General features: G+C 36.5%; 1 long non-coding RNA gene across 1 annotated transcript; it reads left to right on the top strand.

The window, feature by feature from the left end:
• The first annotated feature begins 2,783 nt into the window (after window positions 1–2,783).
• Window positions 2,784–10,293, top strand: LOC126639873 (uncharacterized). The gene is made up of 3 exons (XR_007628898.1): window positions 2,784–2,864; window positions 3,635–3,755; window positions 10,055–10,293. It is a non-coding gene; the product is annotated as an uncharacterized LOC126639873 (long non-coding RNA).
• Window positions 10,294–11,545: the final 1,252 nt, after the last annotated feature.

The following is an 11,545-nucleotide window of genomic DNA, read 5'->3' on the forward strand; positions in this document are numbered from 1 at the left end:
GCAAGTGAACCTTTGGGGAGGAGATGCTGGCCATGAAAAGGGTCCTGTTTGCTGCTGGCCTGTGCTGCCCCAATCTGGAGCTGGCTCCCAATGCAGAGCTGCTCCTGGCCAAAGGTACTGGTAATACTTTTGTGCTGCTGCAGAAAACTCAGGGCATATTCCACCCATCCCATGCAGGCTCTCATTTCCCAGATGATCTCTTAAGCTATAAAACATGTCATAGATTTGTAAAAGGATGAACCTATAAAACAGGAAGGAATATATTTTGCCTTGAAAAAAAATGAAGTTAGTAAACCTGGATACAAGAGGAAACTTTGTGGCAGGAAGGTGGGTGAAGAAATGGAAAAGAGAGCAAACCAGAAGTCATTCTCAGAACTGTTAGACTTTGTGGGAGCAGTGTATGAATAAGAATAAGAAAGGAACAGAAACATGAAAAAGGGTCAATCACAATTCATTTTAGCTCACAGCTCTCTTTGCAAAGTAGCAGCATTCATCGAATCTTCTAATTTTTGAAGCTGCTTGGGAAGTTCTACTGCATTTGTTCACTTTAAAAGATAGAAATAAGAAAAAAAAAAAAAGAAAGAAACCAGAACCTTATAATGTTTTAAGACTTTCTCTTTCTTTTCAAGCTGTATTACTCCTATATGGGTGGATAACTGTCTTTGAGAATTATCTGAAATTGAACTCTTTCCATCTACAGTAATTCTTATATGGAAACGAAATCTCAGATAATCATGGTCATATGGTTAAAAAGCTAGTAAATAGAGACAAGTATCAAGTAAAATTTAAATGTCCTTTTCTTAACTTGATTTAATAACAAACTTCTGATTTTCTTACTGTCCTGTTAAGAGAGTTTTTCGTACCATGTTCCATGCAGGTTTGAGTTTGGTTTTTTTTAATATATATATATTTTGGTTTTGTTAGAAAAAATAGCAGGCCACAAGAAAGTCAGTCCTTTTTGTCCAGACACTGGAGAGCTTTTCTAAAGATCTGGCATGCCAAAGCATACCCTGCTTAACGTCATAATTTTCCTTCTAACCTCAGTATCATGCTTATATTCTGTACACTCAGATGTTTGCAGGCTGTGCAGGTTGTCAGGGTACAGCATATGTTTAACCTAAAATAGCTGCTCTGAACTTAAAAGCACCACAAGCCATGGGCCATACCAATCACACTAGATTGCCCCTTCCTAATGGGAAAATCTCTTCCTCTCTAGCTTTCCAGATTAATTAATGTCTGAATGGTCTAAATGATGTCAAGAGCAGAAGAATGAAGGTATCTTGTTTACCCTAAGACACCATCTGAAATCCAGCATGAGGTAAGGCTACACATCACAAAGAAAATGCCACCTCCCTCACTCAGAATGAGATGTCTGTGACTGAACATCTCAAGGCTAGAAATAAGCTCCTAAATCCAAAAGAGAACATGCCAAGCAGTCATTGCAGGTTTGCATTACGAGAATATATAACTCCTTGCATTATAATTACCTGAAAAACCACTTTGTCACTGGAGCTTATCACTCCTGAAAGCCAAATATGTGATACTTTTTTTAAAGCACTAATTTATAACAGTGAAAAGTAATTTTAAAGTAAGTCAAGAACTTCCTTACTATATAGCCTTAGATCCATCATCTCCAGTAACAGTTAATCTTTACCTGCTTTTTCTACATTTCTCTTTTCCCCCCTTTAGGTGCTTGAACTCCATGGTGAGTATCTGCACTTGATTAAAAGTGCATTGCCAAGAATTGCAATTTAGGCACTTTGTGAAAGAATCATAATGTAGCCAATAACCTGTGTGTCACAGACAGCAGAGTAGCCTGAGGTTCACTCTTCTAATAGAAATAGTTATATTCTATTTACTAGGCAGCCTTAATTTGCCATCTGAACTGAATTAATTCATTAGTTAAATCAGTGCTTAGCACCATTTGTCACCTTTAAGTAACATCACTGAAATTTAAATGAGAAGAGTGCATAAACAGTTAATAATATGAGAAAATAAGAGTCCCATGAAAAAGTAGATATATACTTTGCTACCCAATAAAGGGGAGAAGAAACCCCTCAGACCTTTCTCAGCAGTTAACATCTCCATTCGTGCTATGTTTTTCAGTCACAACTGTGAGATCTGCTCTTACTTCACTGTAGCTCTACTCACCTACCAAAACATACTTGAAGATCAGAATCTCAGCTATAAATAATAGAGGAAGAATCAAAATAAGAAAAGGAAAGAAATAAAAGGGAAGGGCAGTGTTTTTATTGTATATATTCCTAAATTGTGTGTGTAAAACAATTAAAATATTTGGGAAGCAATCACTTATTTCAAGAAAATTCTTTTCCAATTTATTTTAAATAAAATATCTCATATGCCCATATCCCATATTTACTAAGCAAGTAATCACTGAAATCCCTATATATTCATGCAAGTTATTACAGAAATTAAGCAAAATGCACAGAGAAAATTTCCATGATACACTTAGGTTTTTCTTTTTCAATAAAATGCACCACAAAGGGAATAAAGAAATTCTTTGCCCAAATTAATGGTGAATTATTTTGTCATGAGAATAGAAGTTTATATTCATTTAAATGAAAGCACATAAATTGTTCTTGACAAGAAAAACAAAGCTAGCCTCAGGCAGTATTTTCATTATAGAAAAAGGCACATGCCCATGAATATCTAGTATAATATTAACAAAAACTGTTCAATTAGCTATGCATGTGCCATTGGTATGAATATTTATTTGCATCACAGCTAAGTAACATTGATACTTTTTTTCCAGCCTGTTTAGAGATATAAAATGAAGCAAACATTATTGCTCAGTGGACAGCAGCGAAACTTTTCCAGAGGACTGGTCAGACACAACACTTCTTGTGAGCAGAACCTTCTTAACTTCCAGTTGTTTCATTCTTTCTCACATTGGAAATCTATTTGAGAAATTGTAATCAATTTTTAAGTAATTTTGATCCAATTGACAAACTAATCTCATATTTTCTTTAAAGAGAAGTTATATATGTAAAAACAACCTAATACATGAGCTTTTTTTTCTGAAGTTGATTCACTTGAATTGCATTCTAATTACATAGGGCTTCCTTTTTCAAAAATAATTCACTTCCTGGTAGAAAGCATTGCAAAATAGAAATCTTAATGCAAAGCAAGTTTTACCAGTGTATATATAAAAAAGTTATAATACTTAGCCATCATAGCCTGAAGAATCAGTTAGAATGATTATATCACTAGGAATACTTACGATTACCAATTTAGTATTAAGCATGCTTTGACTTACAGCTCCCACTACAAAGAAATTTTGAATATTATGCATTTGTAGAGAACTGCCTGTGAAAAATTGCAGACCAAAGGCTTATTTTGGCAAAAATATATTTATGTGATTAAAAATGTTGTTCTGTATATGAATAAAGGTATTAGCTGCAGAACTTGCTCCAGGAGAAATTTCAAATAATGAATCATTAGACTATTACTCACTATTAGAAATGGGAAAAGTAAAATTAATTGAATAAATTTGCCCCATTTGTGATTGCCAGAAAAGAAACCTTTAAGAAAATGGTTAAGAAACAATTACGAATGGTCTCTTGAAATTTTATTGATCATGGATCTCATTCTGGTTTCCATTCTGCCATTCCAGGAACCTTTTCCAAAGTCCTCTAAGGTCAGCAGGAATCATTTTTATGCAGTGGACAAGCACAGATCACAGGAATATATACCAAGTCACTGCTTCTCCATGAAACTATTTCTGAATGATTAAGGTAAAAGTTGGTTCTGTAAACTAATTTAGAATTTGCCTCTGCTCTTCTCTAGGCTTTATATAGATATTAATAATATTTCTTTGTCAGCAGCACAATGTCATGCCCTACAAGAACACATGTATAAAGCATGTAATCCTTACAGTGTGTTTGGAAAAGGAGAGAAATGGTAAAAAGTAAAATGTGGCATATGATGTAACTGTAGTTGAGTTAACAAAGAGAAAAGAACCAATTATCCTTTAAGGAGGTTTAAAGGAAAGCAAACAGGCTCATATAGAATAATGCAATAGGTAAGGATATGGAAGATGCTTTGTGCTCACACAGATACTGTTGATTTCTAGACAGGTTCCCTTGATTCCTTTCCAGAGAAAGGCTTAAGTTGACAGTAAGATACATTTTCTGTAGCTGATCTTGCAAGCATATGTAACCCACCCCCCTTGATAAAATATGACACTTCGCATAGTGACACACTGAGAAAGAAAGGATAATAAAATTATAAAGTATTCCTCTCAGAAAGACTTTGTTTGATTTTAACATGTCCAGAATGAAGATACTGAAAAAAGAACATCTTGCAGCTGATGAGCTGGGTAGGAAAAAAAATAAATGTAAGTGACATGATCTGGATAGTCCTCAAAATTAAAACCTCAACATATCACAGTTTTGGAGACCACTGCCAAGAAGCATGCATGTTCAAACTTTTGTTATCTATTAGAACATGAGCTGCTTGCCTCTTCCACTGCTCTCTCTTTGCATGTGTCACACCAAATGCGTTGCTCTGCCATCACACAAGTGATAGGAGTTGTTATTGTAAATGGTATACGTTGCGTGTTGGCGATGAAATAGGAAGCGACAACCACCAGAGAAATTTTGCTGGTAATCTCTTTTGATGAGATACTTGCAAGTATAAAAGCAAGAAAAAGACAAGATTATAAATGATAGGGTTCTGGGAGAGTTAAAAGGAACAGACTTCTGGTTAAACTGGACTGAATGCTGTGCCTAGGCAGCCAAGCGATGGCATGGTAGCAAAGCAGTAAGAACAGCTGCGAGGACGTGGCAGCACAGACATGAGCATGAACTGTACAAGCCCTCTGGGGACCTGGCATAGTGCTGCAATTGCTGGCCCACAAAGGATCTGGCATTTTTGCCATTACCTGGACTAATTAAATTAAAGATAGCGTGTGTATACCTGGTAGTATTACAATCACACAATCATTTGGCTGCATGGGCACAGCAACTGGTCAGGTGTAGGTGCTCAGCGCTTGGATGATGCACCTCACACAATAAGATCAATAAGTACATTCAGGTGATCAAAACCAGATCCAGGATATGAATTTCAAAACAGATTAGACCTGAAGCTCTGATGTAGGCCCAGCAAGGGAGCGGGGCCAGGCAAGAACCAGCATGTGGTAGCTGTTGTTCAGAGACCTGTGGTCCTCAGGGACACAGGGACTGGTAGCAATGAAGGACCAATTTAGTTTGAATCAGCAACTAGACTTTTTTGTATGAAGTTACAAAACTTGCTATTTGCGAAGAAAAAGCCTATAAAAGGGTGTTTATTTAGTGTGAGAAAGGTTTAAGACCCAATAAAAAAAAAAAAAGGAGCTGAGCAGGCAAACCTCAAGCTTAACCTCAGCCCTCTGGATCTGGGAGCTCAAGGGATCTCTCGAGTCACTTTAGTTTTATCTCTTGTCACTGCAGAACAGCAATTGTTCTACCCTTTGAAGGGAAAACCAGGAAAGAAAGGTTGGAGTAGTTTTTTGTTTGTCTTTTCAGTTCTCAAACTATAAACATCCACTGTAAGTTTATTTTTACAACACCTGAGATGGGAAGGCAAGTTCTGATTTGTCTGTAGTCTGCTGACAGACCCATTCCCTGAAAAAAAAACAGCTGCAAGATCTAAACCCTGCCCTTTTCTTTTCCTCAGTTGTCTACCACAACTTCAAGAACTTGCCTGAACTGTCAAGAAGAGAACTATACCTTGACACACTAAAATAGTGCAGAACAAGATGATTCCACAGTAACTGAATTTAATGGTATAGAATTTTGCAGAGCCCATGGCTTTTATTTAAAAAATATTTTATTTAAATATTTTGTAGCTAAGAAGGCACCAGTCTTGTTTAAATATGTTGAAAATGAGCTTTCTTCTTCACTTCTTAATGTTGGCAGTTGAGAGGCCCTGTGAGTCAACTTAAAAATATTTTTTTTTGGGTCTTGTTGAACGCTCTGAACCTGGACATTCACTAGTTGAATGCTGCCTGTGAATTCTCAAACTGAGTGAGGCATGAAGCACGACAGCACGCAGGTTGAAGGGCTTCAACAACAGCTTTCTGGAAGCATCAGGTATTGTTCAGCATCTTCAAATGCAGTGCTCATCTGAAAGCACTACGGTAATGACTTGTGCGGTCAGCAGCCAACAAACAGCCACGAACAACAAACAGCCCAGAGAAAGCTGGGCAGAAAAATTAGGGGACATTTATTATGCATGTTAAAAATCAAACAGGACACAAGAGGAATCTAACACACCAATCTGGTTTTTGTTATTCAGCTCTCACACAGGGAACCTTTAATCTGATTGAACCGGTGTGGTGACTGTTTGTTTTTCCTGACTGGGAGTGCACATGTGTATATGATAGCATGATGGCAGCAGTCCAGGCTATTAAATGGAGCAACTACATTCAATACGAAGCAAACAATGGCATTAAGCCTTCTATCTTTTTTGCTCTTATACTGAATCTAAAGTTTTCAAAAGAATATGTTAGGTGCTTGAATGTTAAAAGCCAATATAACTTTAAGTTCTAAATACCAAAGTCCCTCCATTTGGTAGCTTATGAGCCTAAGCTACTTCAGGTTTTCAGAAAAAAAATCCCTTTCTGCCCTTCATTATATTCTGATCTGTTTAGATACAGGGGCTGGTTTGAACAACAGCTTTAGAACTCAGAACACTGACATATTTTCAGTATTTAATGCAAAAGAGGTAATTGCATTAGTACCATCCACTATGAACAGCCTGTTTTATCACTGGCCAGCAGCATCCATCTCAGCTGCTGGTGTTGTGTTTTCTAGCAGAATTCTGAGTGGCCTCAATCCTGGTCATTCCACTTGGAAAACAAGAGACTCCCCATACTCTGTGTAGTACTAAATTATGGTATATACTGGGAACAATATATGTGTATATATATATATTTATATATAGTATTGCTACAGTGTGTAACCTTCACCTTAGGCTTAAACAGTAAGCAATCTGTTCCATATTGCTCTGTCCCACCTTTTTTTCCAAAGGAAAAGGAGAACAAACAAATATTTGGACTGCCACAATAGCATTAATAAACATGAGAATGCAACAGCTAGTGTTATTCTACAGAAATGAATGAATAAATAAATAGACTATAAGCACTTTATTCTTCTCACATAATTTCTTCTCAGTGACATTATTGAACAGACTGTTGAAAACAAACATCGTTAAATGAGAAAAGAAGAGCAGGAGCCTGTCTAATTCCCCACTGCAACATTTTCCAATGACGAATGCTCCCTAAATGGATTTAGCTTTTTGAAAAGAAGTCAGAGAGAAATTTGATGTGGCCCCCTGACCCCTGGTAAGCACATGTATCTTCACCTGTCACATAACACACTGGCACTTGCTTACTTTTCAGCAAAGACTATTGATTTTGCTTATTGGCTGCAGGCTAGTCCATAAAGAACAAATTACAAAGTCAGAGGTCTACAGTTAGCAATTGCTTGCATGATAACAGGGAACTCAGCACTATTCCCACAATGCAGTATTAACATTCTCACAAATGTGTGCAAACCTAAAACATTCACTTCTGCTGTGAAGTCCTCTGTATTTTCAATAATACAACAAGCAAAACACACAGTACATCCCATACCATTGCAAATGATCTAAAACTACAGGGATTTTGCCACTTACACTTGTGGTTTAAACAATTTCTTTATAAAGAACAAAGAGAGAGAGGATCAAGCAATGTTACATTCTACTATTAGAAAAGGAAAAATGTTTGACACAACCAGCTGTTATTATAAATGCCATCACAACTAAATCTTACGCAGAAAAAGCCAACATGGTGACTTTTAAGAAATGTATCATCGTGCTACTTCTCTGGAGTCATAAAGTTTAACTTTACCCCTGCCTTGATAGATGACCTTGGGGACAAATAATTTCATTTTCTGCACCTGACTTTAATCTTCTGCAAAATGGGATACAATACTGTCGTCCACTGCTCTACTGCTGCTGAAACCCACTTGCCAACAAGATCCTTCAAAAGACAGTATAGGCTGGCTTTTATTACTGAAATGGAACAGGCATAAGAGAAGAACCCTTGTGAGGATCAGAACTGGAGAACATCAGCAAGTTTCCAAAACCTCATTTTAATTTTTCCATCTTACATAATACTTGACTGATATAATAATTGGAATTGTCTTTCAATACCCAACAGTACTAAACATAAATATATACTTCTCATCTGGTGTATATTTTTCAGTAAGAGTCATGAGAATGACACAGAAGAAGTCAATTTTAATGCCATTTCAAGCTTAATAAATTTATCATAATTTCAAATGTGAAATTATTAATGACAAATTTTTTTTAAAAAAGTGAGCTATTGTCTTGACTTACTTCCCTAGAAAATGCAGTTTTCTTAAATTTTAAAAGGTGTTTTCCATGATAAGGTGTCATGATTCAGCAGAGTTGACGTGATAGCTTTCAGTAAAAATGTTTCTGGAATATTTGAATGGGAGAAAGAAGCTGGAAATTTCAAAGGTGAGTTACAGTTGAGCATATTTTGAAAATCCTAACTCAGTTCCCTGCTGAAATCAAAGCGTTCAGGAAGAAAAGGTAACTGAAAGCATTTTGGGTACTCTTAGTAAGCACTGGCTTACTGTGTTTCTCTAATAGACTGTTTTGCTTCAGGTTAACTGATCACCAATTAACCAAAACTAGTGAGTGTATTTGTAAATGCTAGAGCTGACACTTCCTAAATGTTTCTCTTTTATCCTAAGACTTGACATGGTGAAAGCCTAGAATAATAAGCTACACAGAAATCTGGACAGGACAAAATAATCTTGTGGAGCAATTTGTAAGGCAAACTCAGATCAATGATTTCCCAAGACATGGGCCTTCCACTGAGAACACACAGTCACTTGTGTGGTCAAATGACACGCAGAAACAAGCAGCCACAATGACTTATCAAGCAGCAATGGTCACAGCATAAAGAAAGTCTCAGGACAATACTTGGGAGAAATGGTCCCAAGGTTCTTCAGGCTTTAGAGGTGCTAGCAAGTAACTTTTAATTGCCAAGAGGAGGTTTGTGCCACCTGGGGTAGGTAGTGTTATAAATACCTCATTATGATGAGGGGATGGTGACTCAACCATTTCCCTGGGCAGCCTGTTCCAACACTTGACAAGCCTTCCAGTGAAGAATGCTTTCCTAATATGCAATCTAAATTTTACTGATCAAAATATCATCGATCATTTCCAATGGGGAAATTCAACTTGACACCGTACAAGATTCTCAGCTCCCCTCCTCTGTGTTCCATAGTGAGATCAATCTAAGAAACAGGTCTTGCAGTGCCTGAACACTTTTACTGTGCCTAGTCCATAGTGCTAATGGTAACCATGTCTCTTTAGAAGCACAGGTTCTGAGCCTTCCCATAAAAAAACCCACAAAAACAACCCGGGTGAGAAACATGTCACAGTTTTGGATGCCTTCATCAAGGTCTACAGCTATAACAACTCAGGGTTGCTGCGAACCCAGGATTGTAAAAGTGGGTTGGACTATAACTAACCATCCTGAACACCTAGAGACAGTCTTCAACAGTGTTAGAAGTCTACATATTGAAAAATATGACCTTTGCATTACAAAAAGTTAGACTCCACTTTCATTGACTACTTCTCAGCTCACTTTCCACTTTGAGGGCAACCAACGTGTCACTACGGATTGCAACTCTGTCTCCAATCCACAATTTAAAAACTAAACAAAAAATTGAACATAATAGAGAAAACAAGTTTCCCTTCTGAAAGATAGTGCAGAAACCAAGTAGGGAGAGTGTGCAGATTCATATGTGAATTTGTTATGGTACTGCCAGTTACAGAGAGCAAAGAAGCCTAGTGAGTTGCCCAAAACCTTGATTTAAAAAGCTCTTGAGTTTTTCTGCTGCAGAGGGATTTTATGGCTTATGTCTTCAAGGGTTTGTAAAATTAAAAAAAAAAAAAAAAAAGAAAAGAAAAAAAAAGAAAATGAAAAAGGCTTACTTGGTAAATATTGAAGTTGAGATTATTATTTTCTCAGGTGAATACAGATTCTGGGACCGTAAGAAGACCTACATTATCAGCAGACATGCAATGAAACAGCAACATGATGGCCTTTGATCCAGCCAAAGAAGGGAATATGGCCAAAGAGAGTGGAGATCACTTGACGTCTAAACCTTCTGACCTTCCTGGCAAAGCTCTATAAGGACCTCTACAGTGGGTAGAACTACAGTGAAGAGCTCATAGTGCTCAGCTAGGGATGCTTCCAATTTGATTAAAGAGAATTGCCATCATACAGTATGTGTATTCTTCGTTATTTTCTCCTTTATACAAAGCTGAGAATGACTTATCCAGTTAAGACTAAAAAAAAGTGTAAATTTACAGACATTTAGAAACTATTTCTGTTCTTTTAAACTACTTTTCTTAATTCTAATACCTTTCAGTTTTGCTTAATGTTAGCATTTCATTGAGAAATTCTTGTTAATAGCCCTAAATGAAGAAGAATACTGCAACCACAAAGGAGAAGCAATAAAAGGTGAAATATATATGGAAATCAGACCTTCTCTATAATCTTGTCCAAGATAAAACATCCTCACGAATGAACATAGAGGAAAAAGTTGAAGGATCTCCATGGATTACAGTTAATAAACCTACTGGTCACTTAAGTCAACCCCAAGAATTGGGCTGGTATCTGGGCTGAAAAGTAGGTAATGTGCATTCACCTCAACAAACATGTAATTCCTTAAGGTAGAGATGGGCTTCTCAACTCCTCCTCCAAATTTGTGCAATTGGTACCAAAGACAATTCGAATTTGACTTTTCAAAAATTATTACTGTTTGGGTGGGAAGGGGAAAATACTTGACTGTAAAGAAAAGCTGATACTGTTATTCAAATAAGGCATCTTCATTTCACTAGTAAAATTGAACTATTTTACTTGATTCCAGTATTCAAGTTACTTTTCATTTCTTACACACATTGCCTTCAAAATGAATTAAACTTGTATTTTGCCATTTTGCAATTGGTTACCTCCAACGTGGTAGAAGAAAAGAAAAAAATACAGGAAATCAAGCTTTCTGAACCAAGAGATAACTCATACATACATATATGTAGTGCATATGTGCACTTGTACTGTCTTTATTGGGTTAGGCCAAAAGAGAGTGCAAACCATACCCTCTATGCTACTACTTTCTACAGACTTTTAGTTTTGGCCACTTCCATTTACTGACAACCTGCATCCAATAAGACCATGATTCAATGAATAAAATACTGAAATACTTAATACTTCTAATATTGTAGAGTTCCCAGTTCCATTTTGCACTAGTTTCCAAAAACCAAAGAAGCAAAACAAATATAAACAACAGCAAGACACACGTTGTCTTTTAATGCCCAGTCATAAAGTCATCTAAAATACATGATTATTTAGAATATATGCTAAAGCTATCACTGACACACTGGAAAATACTGTGTTTTATTTTCTGAACACTGTTCTTTTGACAGTGAAAACCTTTTTATAAACCATTTTTATAAATTA

The sequence above is a fragment of the Myiozetetes cayanensis genome, unplaced genomic scaffold (genome assembly GCF_022539395.1).
Source record: "Myiozetetes cayanensis isolate MyiCay16 unplaced genomic scaffold, myiCay2020 scf2-11, whole genome shotgun sequence".
NCBI classification, from domain to species: domain Eukaryota; kingdom Metazoa; phylum Chordata; class Aves; order Passeriformes; family Tyrannidae; genus Myiozetetes; species Myiozetetes cayanensis.